General features: G+C 41.7%; 1 non-coding gene across 1 annotated transcript; it reads left to right on the top strand.

Moving 5' to 3' along the window:
* The first annotated feature begins 558 nt into the window (after positions 1-558).
* On the top strand, positions 559-631 carry TRNAT-UGU. The gene has a single exon. It is a non-coding gene; the product is annotated as a tRNA-Thr (tRNA).
* The last annotated feature ends 11,773 nt before the right edge of the window (positions 632-12,404 follow it).

Here is a 12,404-nt window from a genome sequence, read left to right as displayed (position 1 = left end):
TTATCCAAAGATTGAATGTGACCTCCCTATTTCTAGGCAATTAACTTGCTTTTGTACAAAAATCATATTTAATGTGAAGATATTTGTAGCATGAGAGAATTCCTACGGTTCTTGGATTACTGTATGAGTGTGGAGGGAGGTGTTGAGGTAAATATTTCCTCTGGAGATTAGAAAACAGTGAGTCAGGAATTTGAACAAGTTGATATTAATTTCAGGCAATATTTTCTTCTGTTGTATGAAGCCAACATGGAAGAAATAAACCAAATATTTATTAAGTGCTCGGCCATGTTCTAGGTCCTTTGGGAGAAGAGGCGGGGTCCAGAGATGAGCCACACTGTTGATTTTCTCAAGGAGCCTACTGTCTACCATCTACTACGCTGCCTAGATGGGATGGGTTTCTGCTGGAAGCAGAGGCTGCTCTCACAGCAAAATCTGGTGTGTGTGTGTGTGTGTGTGTGTGTGTGTGTGTGTGTGTGTGTGTATGAGAGAGAGAGGGAGAGAAAAGGATACAGAGAATTATTTTCAGGTTAATCATGTTAATCAAAAGGTCTTGGGGTAGGCTCCATAGCTCAGTGGTTAGAGCACTGGTCTTGTAAACCAGGGATTGTGAGTTCAATCCTCGCTGGGGCCTCTTGTTGACTTCTGCTTTGAGGTGTCTGGGTTCAGTTAAGCATCCAACTTCAGCTCAGGTCATGATCTTGTGGTTCGTGGGTTCAGCCCCGGATTGATCTCTGTGCTGACAGCTCAGAGCCTGGAGCCTGCTTCAGATTCTGTGTCTCCCTCTCTCTCTGCCCCTCCCCTGCTTGCGCTCTGTCTCTCTCTATCTCTGTCTCTGTCTCTCTCTCAAAAATAAATTAACATTAAAAAATAATTTAAAAAAAGGTCTTGTGGGCGCCTGGGTGTCTCAGTTGGTTAAGCATCTGACTTTTTATTTTGGCTTAGGTCATGAGCTCACAGTTGGTGGGATTGAGCCTCATGATGGGCTCTGTGCTGACAGTGTGGAGCTTGCTTGGGGTTATCTCTCTCTCCTTCTCACTCTACCCCTTCCATGCACATGGTCAATAAACAAACAAACAAACAAACAAACAAACTTAAAATGTCTTGGATTAAATAATGTTGAAAAACTCTGGCCTAGACAGAAAGATCCATGAAAGAAGAAATGAATCAGGGAGTTGGTGAGCAATCACAACTAGCTTTTACATAGACAATGTGTGGGTAACCAAATATTCATCGGGGGGCTCCTGGATGTAGACCAGGCTGCCCAAATGCCTTACTGCCTTATGCCTCCTTTTAGTAACTAGTATTTCATAACATGTTCTTCACTTTACCAGAAATATAACACAACCCATCCACAACATGATTTTCAAAACAAATCAATGTGATGCCTCAACATAACCAAGGAACAAGTAAAAGGAACTTAACTTAAGATACAGTAATATGTATCATATTTTAGCATGTGAATGCTCAGATATGACTACAGGAGAGAGATCGTGAACGGATCACATGATTTGTACCCCCAAACTCCTCGTGGACACATCTGGGGCCTCGGTGCTGGCTGTTGCTGGGCACCTGTGTTCCTCCGCGTGGCTTTTCTCTCCATGCCTTATCTCACCATTTTGTGGTTTAGCCAACCTTACACATGGCAGCTGGCTTCCAAGATGGTGAAACAGAAGCATCAATACTTTCAAACTCTAGGCTTTGCAGTTACACAGAATCACTTCTGCTGTGTTCTTTCCATCAAAGCAAGGCACAGGGCCAGCCTAAACTATTCAAGGAGTGGGTAGGTGGGAAATAGACTCCTTCTTTACAGGAGGAGTGGAAAAGTCATGTTGCAAATGGGCATGTGGGATAAAAGATTATTGTTGCCATTTGTGGAAACAACCTACCTCAGAAGAAGAGCCCTGAGAAGTAAAAATAAAAAGAATTAATCTATTTATTGAATTCTTCCTATATGCCTGGCCCTGTGCTAAGGCTTTACGTGTACATGCTAAGTACATCTTCGAGCAACCCCACAAGGTAGACATTATTATTATCTCTACTTTACAGATAAGAGAACTGACATTCAGAGAGGTAAAGCAACTATGGTCTCACAGTCAATAAGGATCTGAGACGGGGTTCAGACCCATCTCGGTCTGACTCCAAAACCAGTGATCTTGTCTGTGCTTCATGTAGCAGCTACTTAGAGAAGAGAGAAATATACCTTCTGAAGACAGTCATGGGGTTGGCTTGAATATTTGTATTTGGATGGATCCAGGGACTGGGTACAAAAGATGTTTGATCCCCTGATAGTTAGCAGAGGACCACAGCTGTTCACTTGATGCTTTTTAGTTGATGGGGATGGGAGATAAGTCCAAGCGTTGGCCTGTGCACTCATTCCCACATAGTGGGTTAAAAAGGCGTTGTAATGTTGCAAGCCTGTGTGTTTCAGTGCCTGTAAGATGTTCAGGTATGCACCTGTACAAAAAATGTGTGGTTTTGGAGTGCCAGTCGATTGAAAGATGGCCGTATCAGTCATGCGCAGAAGATGATTCCTAGTAACCTGGAGGACAGTGCCAGAATGATGGATGAGACACATGTTTCCTGGTGGGACAGAACTGCTAGGAACTGTTCATGGCGAGGCATAATTTCCATGCACGGATGGAACAATAGAAAGCATCCCTGATCCTTTTGATCTTTGTTCCTCATCAAACAAGGTTAATCTTTCCGGGGGTGTAAGACTCAAGTCACAGTTGGTGTTTGTTATTTGACTTGATTCAAAAACCACAGTAGTCTTTTTGTAAACCATATCAGTTTGAGATGATTCTTAACTCAGCAATTCTCACAAGGTTCTGTTTAAGGCATACAGAATCCCCCTAACATCACAGTGTGGAAGCTGATTCTGATTTTTCTTCCACCTGTATTGTGGCCTGGATGTGTGGAAGGTCTTTCTGGAAAAGCTTCGATAGCCCTGTAGCCTAAGAGTTTATTCATCCACTCATTCATTCACTCACTCAGCTGATATTTTCGGAAGCCTCTAGCTACGTTGTTCTAAACACTGGGTATATAGTAATAAACAAAAGGATATGGAGTTACTAGTCTAATGGAACTTATATTCTAGTTGAAGGGATGGGGTCCTGACATTATATACTATTTCAGATAGGGATAGGTGCTCAGAAGAAAAATAAAACCAAAGAAGAGGACACAGAGTGATAGTGCAAAGCTATTTTGGACAGGTTATTTAGGAGAATCACCTCTACTATACTAACATTGGAGTATAGCTCTCTGTGAAATGGAGGAGGCAGCTAAGATGTCAGGAGGAAGAGATCCCCAGGCATGGAGAGCAGTCAGGACAAGTTCCTGGAGGTAGACATGTGCTTGGATGGGTCAGGAACAACCCGAAGGTTCATGTGGCAGGAGCAGAGTAAGAGAGGAGACACTGGTAGGAGATGAGGTCAGACAGGGAGGAAGCCAGCCTGGAACACCAAGGGCCTTTCAGGACCGGGTAATGACTCCTAATTTTATTCTGAGTGATATGAAAATCTGTTGGAGAGTTTTGAACAGAAGAGAGGAATAATTTGACTTATAATTTTAAAGGTTATTCTGGTTCATATATGGGAAACAGAATATAAGGAGGCAAGAACAGAAATAGGGAGGGTAGTTGACTAGTTCAAAGACTGTTGCAACAATAATTCATAAAAGGAATTATGGCAGCTTGGATTCAGGCGGTAATGGAAGGTTGTAAGAAGTGGTCTGATTATAAGTATTCTTCAAAATTAAGGTCAACAGGGATTTGTTGAAAACAAAGTGTGGGATGGGAGTGAAGAATGACTCCAACTTCAACCTGAAAAACCGCAGGGATGGAGCTGCCATTTACGCAGATGGGAAAGACTATGGGAAGAGCAGTTATGGAGAAAAAGAGAAGGAGCCCAGTTTTAAAAATGTGAAGTTTGAGATGCCTATGAGATATGTCACAGAATATTTTAAATTTTAGAAGTTGAATGTGGGAGTTTAGAGTTCAGGAGACATGTCCAGGTTAGTGACGAGTATTTGCATAGAATCAGCATATAAATTGAAAGCCATGGGATTGGATAAGTTGACGTATCCAAAAAAGTCAGTGTAGAAAAATAAAAACAGAGATCCAAGGAACAGGTCTTTGTGCACTCCAACATTCGTAAGTTGGGAAAAAGAGGAGGTGCCAGTAAATGAGCCGAAGAAGGAGTGGCCAGTATGCTAGGAGGAGAACCAAGTGATGTGCTGAAGGCAAGTGAAGGAATATCAAGGAGGAGGAAGTGGTCAGTCATGTCAAATGAAGCTGATAGGTTGAGTCTGGTAAGAACTGAGAATTGGTTTGGTTAGGACATGACATTGAGAGCCTCCTGGAGGATGTTTGAGAGAAAATGGAAAGAGAACGTGGAGACAACATGGACCACTCTCAGGAAGAGTTTTTCTGTGAAATAAATGGACAACAGCTGGAAGAGGTTGATGGGGGACATTATATCATATTTGTTTGCCACTGATGATGACCCAGAAGGAGAAATGATCAATGATAGAAGATATGGGGGAGATTTGCTGGACAGGTTCCTTGAGTTGGCAAAATGGGATAGGAGCTAGTGGGCATGCGAAAGGATTGGCCGTAGATGGGAGCCTGCCATTATCATATGGGAGGAGATGTTGTATGTATGGTTCAGGTGCATTCAGTGCCTGATTCGTGTGGGAACATGTGGAAGTTATCTTCTGATTGCTCTACTATCTCAATTAAATAAGATGCAAGGCCATTGGCTAAGAATAGGAAGTAGGAAAAGATGAAAGAACTTTGAGCAGAGATAAGAAGGTAAGAAACAGGCAGCCAAGAAGGTGAGATAAATGTTTGAATAGGGGCATGTGATACATTTCATGAACAGCAGTGCAGACTCTTAGGAGGTTAATACTTGGGAATTCAAAGTGGAACCACCCATGTGCTTGTGTGTTTTCCTCCAGCCATGTTTGCAGCCCCCAAAAAGGTTGAGAATTGGTTTTCAGCATGGACTTTTGTTTGCTTGTTTGTTGGTTTGTGTTTTGTTTTTCCCCATGCAAGAGTCGGGAGGAGAAAAGTTGACAGTCTAGGTAGAGGACTGATGACAGTGATAGGCTGTGGAGTTTTATGTGAACAAAAACAAAAGGGTGTGGAGTGAGGAACAATAAATCCAGGGATTTTCAGTCTGGTTGGGGTTGAAGGATTGTTGGAATGTGAGCAGAACATGACAAAGCTGGAGGTGGAGTTGGCAGTAAGTGTGGGATTCTTATAGTCAATATTTTAGAGGGATAGCAGTAGAGTGTGGTGATCTGGGATCTGACATGTAATAGGGTTGGGAGAGGGGATGAAGGACACAATTTTTGTGTGAAAGGAAGTCAAAGAATTGAGAAGCTAGAATGTTGGATGGATCACCTGTGTTGATATTGAAAGTACCAACCTGAAACTCTCTATATTGCCACTTACTAGGGTGATTCCCTAAACACTCAATTCTTAGGGAAGATTTGTTGAATGAAAGGTTGTTCCACAATGACAAACAAGTTGCAGCTAGTTTCTCATGTGCACAGGTAAGGTAGAAATAAATAGATCTATTTCACAGTGAGCCAAAATGAGGATACTAATCTCTAAAAATAGAGTATAGCAAATTAGCTCTTTGGGGGAATTACTTGGCCAGTTCTCCTTCCCTGGACACTGTGAACACTTAGCTTCCCAGAGCACTAACATAATGAATTCATATAATACCAACAAGCATTCATATCTTTAAAAATGTTTCTGTTTCTATATAATTAGGTCTTAGGAAAGGAGACAAACATAAGCAGAGGGTTTTGTGTACAGAGAAGGTGATGAAAGGGGAAAGAGTCAATGGAATTTGGATTTTTCCTCATCATTATGATGGTCCCTAGAGCTTAGCATTTTCTTCTTTTTGGTTCCAATTAAAAATGAGAGCTTTGTGGGGCGCCTGGGTGGCTCAGTGGGTTAAGCATCCAACTTCAGCTCAGGTCATGATCTCACAGTTTGCGAGTTCAAGCCTCATGTCGGGCTCTGTGCTGACAGCTCAGAGCCTGGAGCCTGTTCCGGATTCCGTGTCTCCCTCTCTCTCTGCCCCTCCCCAGCTTGCACTCTGTCTCTGTCTCTGTCTCTGTCTCTCTCTCTCAAAAATAAATAAACATTAAAAAAAAAAGTGAGAGCTTTGAGGCTGACCTTCCCTTAGAAATAGTGAGTACTGTGAGAACACATTTCTATATTTATACTGATAAATGGATGGAGTTCCCAACCTTTAGGGGTTGGCTTATTTGGTAGGTGAAAAGTATTTTCCCATGGAAGTAATTTTACATATGGAAGTCAGGTTCCTAGGCACGTCTTTTTAATCATAATGAACACAAAATAAAGAGTATTATTGTGTTTTGTCTTAATAAAGAGGGCTGTAACATTTTATGATACAGGGTTAATATAATTGGAGGGAAGATAGCCTCTCTTTTCCTTCGGATCTAGCTTAGCCAATACATAATTGCACCAATATCTCGTTCCTTTTAAGGAAAAATTGGGGTCCAGTGTGAAGTGTTGAAAATGATTCATGCATTTGGTCAACATCTTAATTTCCCCTAGAAATAGTATTTACTGAGAAATATAGGGGGAGGGATGGGGTAAGTCATTGCCATGGCCTATTTTGGCCTCGAGTTCAAGCATCATCCAATAATCAAGCTTCACCAGTAATAAAGCAGACATTATATTTGAATTCCTGACTAGCTCCCGTGTCTACATTCCAACTGGATCAGAATCTTTAGGAAAGAATAAAGTGATATATTGGTATCCTCAAACCTCAGTGATATATAACACCAGGCCAAGATGCACTTGGGTGATGCACTTCATGGATGCAAGTGAAGGCCGACTTGTCCACCAACTTCATCAGATGCTTGTCTATCCTCCACTGTTTGAGAGTTTTTCCATGCCGTTGGCCCATGGCCTCCTCTGCTCCTCTTTCAGACCCTTCTCCCACCCTGATGGTCATGTCGTTGAAGGGGATATCTGGTGTGATTTAAACAGCTCTGGTCAAAGGCTTCCCACCTTGTCACCATTCAGCCTGTCTGCTATGCACTCATCTATTCTTTTTTGGAAGGCCGTGGGGCTCACGGGAAAGACAGCGCTTTGGGATAGACAATTTGATTTTAACTTGGGGGTACTATCTACTTGGTGTGGAACCTTGGGGAACTTAATTAGCTGCCTGAGACTTGGTTTCCTCACATGTAAAATCAAAGAGGACGACTAGTGCCCGACTTGAGGCATTGCTGTGTGGATTAAATGTTCTCACCATGTGTATGTAGTGCTGTGTCTGCACAAGTAGGTATATTAGCAAGGCTATTGGCTCCTTCTTATTAACTTTAAGGGTAGCAGTTACCTCTGGTTTATAAAATGAGACAGCGGAGACTCTGAGTGGGCAGGTAAACTGCAGAGCTGGGATTCACACCCAGGCTGGTCATACTCCCATTACATTACATGTTTAGTCCCCTCTCAGAGGGCCCTTCATGTCACCTGTGAGGATGGAGTAGTAACTGAGGTTGGGCTGGTGTTGTCCATAGAGCATTCCCAGAATGCCCCTGTCGGACAGCAGGAAGGTGCCTGTTAAGATACTGTGGAATGGGTACCCACTCCAGGCTCTTCTCACGAGTAGTCGTGACTTTCGGTGATAAAGTTTTTACAAAGAAATTATGCCACTTTCCTCCTTTCTGAGATACCAGTAGGCCACAAATAGCAATAGCTATTTTCCAAACAACAATTAGAAAAAGCCAAACTGTGTGGAATACCCAATCCGAGAATCTCAGCCTGATTAGAAATGACTGTAAAAACTAAAAAGCAGCATAATAGTAAAAAAAAAAAAAAAAAAAAAAAAAAAAATGCGAGAGATGTGTGAGACACAACTTTGCCTTTTAACAATTGGAAATGAAATAGAACTTATAAAGACAAAGATGTGGTTCCTTGTGTGGAGGGAAAACAACCAATCTCCTGAGGCTCATTGATCTGAGTACGAGAAACTGTCATCACACACCTGGCATGGCCCCTTCAATCGCCGACAAAACATACAGGGGGAATTACTAAGGCTTTGGAAGATTCTGGGCCACAAGTAACTTCCGGATGAGAAAATCGGTATTGGAAATATTTTTCTGTGTAAAAGTTCAAAAAGTTGACCAAATCTCTCCCTCAAAGGATTAAGCTGTCTTCCAAGAATTTGTTGTACTTACCGTAGAGACAGGTGGGGTGACAAAGTAATGGAACAAGAGAATGAAAATGGCTGAAGGAGAGCATCAGATGGAGAGATGCACAAAAGGAGGAAAGAGATCTATGCCAATGGCGACATAGATGTTATCTATTACAAGGAAAAAGAAAACAGCATGGTCTGGGGTGGCTTCTGGCCAAGTCTACGAACTTTGTTGGCTTTTTTTCATCAGAAACTCTGGGGAAAGACATAATCATTTTTCAATTGGAATTTGATTCCTTGGTAGCTGTGTAGGTGGGAAATAACTCTGGATTGCTGTGCCCGTCTTCCGTGTTCCAGGTACACTCACGCCTCACTCCTTTATTGCAGCCATCTGTTGGTAATAAATCTCTGTGTGGTTGCCATCTGTGGGCGGGGACAGAGAGTGACATGCTTCTTTATTCAGGGAACTTTGTGTATAGTTTTAGTTCTTTTTTTTAAATTTTTTTTTTCATGTTTATTTATTTTTGAGAGAGAGACAGAGCATGAGCAGGTGAGGGGCAGAGAGAGAGAGAGGGAGACACAGAATCCGAAGCAGGCTCCAGGCTCCGTGCTGTCAGCACAGAGCCCGACGTGGGGCACAAACTCACGAACGATGAGATCATGACCTGAGCTGAAGTCAGACGCTTAACTGACTGAGCCACCCAGGAGCCCCAACATATAGTTTTAGTTCTAAGAAGGACCCTGGCACTAAGGATGTGGATTCACTCTCAGATTTTTAGACAGGGATTTTTAGACAAAACCTCATTGGAGTTAGAAGCTTCTACCTCCACAAACAAGCCTGTACGAGCTTGGGCAAGCATGTGATAGCTTTGTGTCTCAGTTTGCTCATCCATAAAAAGAAGGATAATGCCCTTATAGGGTTTTGTAAAGGGAAAACGCATTTATATATGTAAAAGGCACATAGCGTCTGGCACATAGTAAGTTGAATCAGTCAGCGTTCATTCAGAAATTCGGGGCACCTGGGTGGCTCAGGCGGTTAAGCATCTGACTCTTGATTTTGGCTCAGGTCATGATCTCACAGTTCGTGAGATCAAGCCCTGTGTCAGGCTCTGCGCTAACAAAATACATCATTTTGTATTCTCAAGATGATCAGATACCATTCTAGAAAACTGACAATTTGGACTCATCTAGTCATCCATCCATCCGTCCGTCCATCTATTCATTTTTTAAAAACTGTTTTAAATGTTTATTTTTTCTCTCACTTTAAAAATACATAAATAAACTAAAAAGAAGAAGAAGAAAGCGGAAATTCCGACATATCAACAGAACAGAATTTAATGTAGGGGATTGATTAAACAGGGATTTGAGGACCAAACAGGAAAAAAACAAAACAAATGAACAAAGGCCAAAAATCCCAACTGAGGCAGCACAGACATAGTAACCTGGGAATGAAGTTGGGGTTATGGGATCGCAGAAGCTGGGAGGAGGAGCTTGGGATCCAGGTCTCCAGAAGGGGATATGAAACAAGAAACACCTTGTGTTTCTGAGGAAGCATGGGGAGACCAATCTTGAGAGAGTGGGGAAAAAAAAAAAAAAAACAAACTGGAAATCTAAAAGCAAATCTAAAGCAACAGAAAAATAATTCCTAGGATGTTCAGTGTAGCACCATAACCAGGTGGTGAAGAGCCTAGTCTTAGATCCTGGACCTTGCCATTACTGGCTCTGTCACCAAGGTCCTTAAACTTTTTTGTGCCTTTTTTTTTTTTTTTTTAATTTCCAATGGACTAGTAGTACTTAGCTCATAAAATTACTAGTAGGATGAAATGATTCAACATATATAAAGCAATTAGAATCGTGTCTAGCATATAAAAGGCATTAAAAGTGTTGGCTGATATTAATATTTGTATATTAACTTAAAGTTTAAATTCATCATTGCATTTAATCCTTAAAACCCCTCCTTGCCCTAGAAAAGTAGGCAGGGTAGTTATTGCTTTCCCAAAAGAGAGAGTGAGGTCCAGTGAGGTTATTTTATTTTATTTTATTTTATTTTATTTTATTTTATTTTATTTGGGGCAGTGGGGTGAAAGCCACAGAACTGCACAGCAGTGGAACTGGAGGTCTATCTCAGTGCTTCTTCTATAAAGTTCTTTCTATTATGCCACAAGGCATCATATCTTGACTCTTGGAAAAGCAATTGTTTGTTCCCCAAGTGTCGTAGCAACTGATTGGCTGCAGCTGAACTGACTGTAAACACAGCCAAATGACCCAGGCTGCAGCCTAATCCAAGCCACTGCCACTTTGCCCGCATCTGCCACTCAATGCAAGGTCCCTGGTGATCGAGGGACAGAAGGCGTGAGTCAGGGAACCGCCAAACACCAAACATACATCTTAATTGGTTACAGGCAGTCACCTCCATCCAAATCCTTGATGGGAAAATGGTTCCCACCGGGATCCATAGAATTAGGAATTCAATGTCCTTTTAACATCAAAACTGGCTTTGGAGTTCGAAATCACTCAAGAGTGAGATGTTTTTGATTGATATTATGTTCCAAATATGGGTAGATTGTCTTGCTTGTTGCATTTGGCTTTAGGGTCGGGTTCTGTGCAAATGCATCAGAACTCTGAGACCCGAGACCGCGATGCTGAGGGAGAAACAGGAAGTGGTGCAGGAGCCCAGTGCTTATCAGAAAAGGAAGCACAGCCACAACTTGCGGCTGCCACAGAATGAAGGTGGGGGTGGGCTGGTGGGGGTGGGGTGCTGGTGGTTGTGAAATGAGACCTGGGAGATTTGAGGTCCTATTCATGTAAGTTCATCTCTTGAATGCCCAGTGCTGAGCCCTGGGTCAGCAAGTTGAAATCGCCCTTGCTTTCTCCCAGCTCCTAGGCTGGTGGGGGAGAAGTGTAAGCACACACTTCTATTACAATGCGATATGGGATGATACGATTTTGTACAAGTAGCACAGAAGAAACGATGAATTTTGCATCTGGGAGCCTGAGGTTTTGGTAAGCAGATGCCATCTAAGCAGAATTTGAAAGTATGAGTAAGAGTTTTCCGGACAGATAATTTGAGGAGGTGCATTCTAAGCAGAGGCCATACTGTATCTAAAGACCTATAATTATGTCCATGTTCAGCTTAACCCAAATTGGTTTCCTGGACAGTGTACCGATTACCAGCACTTGGTGTTATCCTCGTGGTTTTTGCCAAACTGCTGGCTGTGTAGTATCTCATCATGGCCTTAGGTTGCATTTCCTTAATAACTAATGTGATTCAGCATCTACACATATGTTTATGGACAATTTACATTTTCTGTGCAATACCTGTTTATGATTCACGCCCATTTTTCTATTTGGGTTGTTTGTATTTTTCTTATAGACACATGGGAATCTTCATATCTTCGGAATGTTAATCCTTTATTGGTTTTGTTTTGCAAATATATTCTATGTGTATTTATTCTTATATACATATATGTATTATAGATATCCTACGTGTTATATATAATCATTTATGTGAATTATACTTATCTATTTATATGTATTTATATATCTATTTTATAGCATACAATAAATAATTATATATAATTTACATATATATTATATTAAATTAGTCTCATTTTATTTTGTTTATTTTTTAAATTCTTTATTTATTTTGAGAGAGAGAGAGAGAGAGAGCACACGAGGAGGAGACAAGCAGAGAGAGGGAAAGAGAGAATCCCAAGCAGGCTCTGCACTGTCAGCACGGAGCTCGATTTGGGGCTCAAACCCACAAACCGTGAGATCATGACCTGAGCTGAAACCAAGAACCAGATGCTAAACTGACCAAGCCATCCAAGTGTCCCAAATCAGTCCCATTTTAAATACATATATAATATGTATATAGACTTCTATATATTGTTATATATACTATATATATATACATATTACAAATACATCTCCTAAGGCTCATCTTTTCACATTTTATGTTATGTATTGATCTCTATTTTTTTTTTTTTTTTTTTTTTTAAATTTTTTTTTTTTTTCAACGTTTATTTATTTTTGGGACAGAGAGAGACAGAGCATGAACGGGGGAGGGGCAGAGAGAGAGGGAGACACAGAATCGGAAACAGGCTCCAGGCTCTGAGCCATCAGCCCAGAGCCCGACGCGGGGCTCGAACTCACGGACCGCGAGATCGTGACCTGGCTGAAGTCGGACGCTTAACCGACTGCGCCACCCAGGCGCCCCTG

The sequence above is a fragment of the Leopardus geoffroyi genome, chromosome B1, assembly GCF_018350155.1.
Source record: "Leopardus geoffroyi isolate Oge1 chromosome B1, O.geoffroyi_Oge1_pat1.0, whole genome shotgun sequence".
NCBI classification, from domain to species: domain Eukaryota; kingdom Metazoa; phylum Chordata; class Mammalia; order Carnivora; family Felidae; genus Leopardus; species Leopardus geoffroyi.
This window is presented reverse-complemented; position numbering and strand designations above follow the sequence as displayed.